Source organism: Mustela nigripes, chromosome X (assembly GCF_022355385.1).
Source record: "Mustela nigripes isolate SB6536 chromosome X, MUSNIG.SB6536, whole genome shotgun sequence".
NCBI classification, from domain to species: domain Eukaryota; kingdom Metazoa; phylum Chordata; class Mammalia; order Carnivora; family Mustelidae; genus Mustela; species Mustela nigripes.
The window spans coordinates 86,418,880-86,419,928 of NC_081575.1; positions in this window are offsets into that span (position 1 = coordinate 86,418,880).

Below are 1,049 nucleotides of genomic sequence, written 5' to 3' on the forward strand. Positions count from 1 at the left end.
CCCCAGGACAAAGAGCCATATGCTCTACAGACTGAGACAGACAGGCACCCCAAAATTACTTTTTAAAGTTAAAATGTTTGTAATAAGTTTTTTAAATTTATTAAACTTTTATTTTAATTCTAATATAGTAAACATATAGTGCTATGTTAGTTTCAGGTGTGCAAAAAAGTGATTCAGCACTTCTGTACGTCACCCAGTGCTCATCCCAACAAGTGTATGCCTTAATCCCCAACGCTTACTTCATCTATCTCCCACACCCCAACCTCCCCTCTGGTAACCATCAGTTTGTTCTCTATAGCTAAGAGTCTGTTTCTTGGTTTGTCTCTCTTTCTTTTCTCCTTGCTAATTTGTTTTGTTTCTTAAATGTCACATGAGTGAATTCATACATTATTTTCATTCCTCTGACTTATTTTGCTCACCATTACCGTCTTTAGATGCATCCATGTTGTTGGAAATGGCAAGATTTCATTTTTTTTTTATGGCTGGATAAATTCATTAGATGTATATGTACACTGCATCTTCTTTATTAACAGACACTTGGGCTATGTCCATAATGTGGCTTTTGTAAATAATGCTGCTCTAAACATTGGGGTGCACTGGGGCACCTGGGTGGCTCAGTGGGTTAAAGCCTCTGCCTTCAGCTTAGGTCATAATACCAGGGTCCTGGGATCAAGCCCCACATAGGGATCTCTGCTTTGTGGGGAGCCTGCTTCCTCCTCTCTCTCTGCCTGCCTCTCTGCCTACTTGTGATATCTGTCAAATAAATAAAATCTAAAAAAAAAATTGTTAAACATCGGTGTACATGTATCCCTTTGAATTAGTGTTTTTCTATTTCTCGGGTAAATACCCAATGGTGCAATTGCTGGATCATAGGGTAGTTCTCATTTTGATTTTTTGAGAACCTCCATACTTTTTCCTAGTAACTGCACCAGTTTGCTTTCCCACCAACAGTGCACAAGGGTTCCTTTTTCTCCACATTCTCGCCAATACTTGTTGTTTCTTGTGTTTTTGATTTTACCTATTCTGACAGGTCTGAGGTGATACTTTAT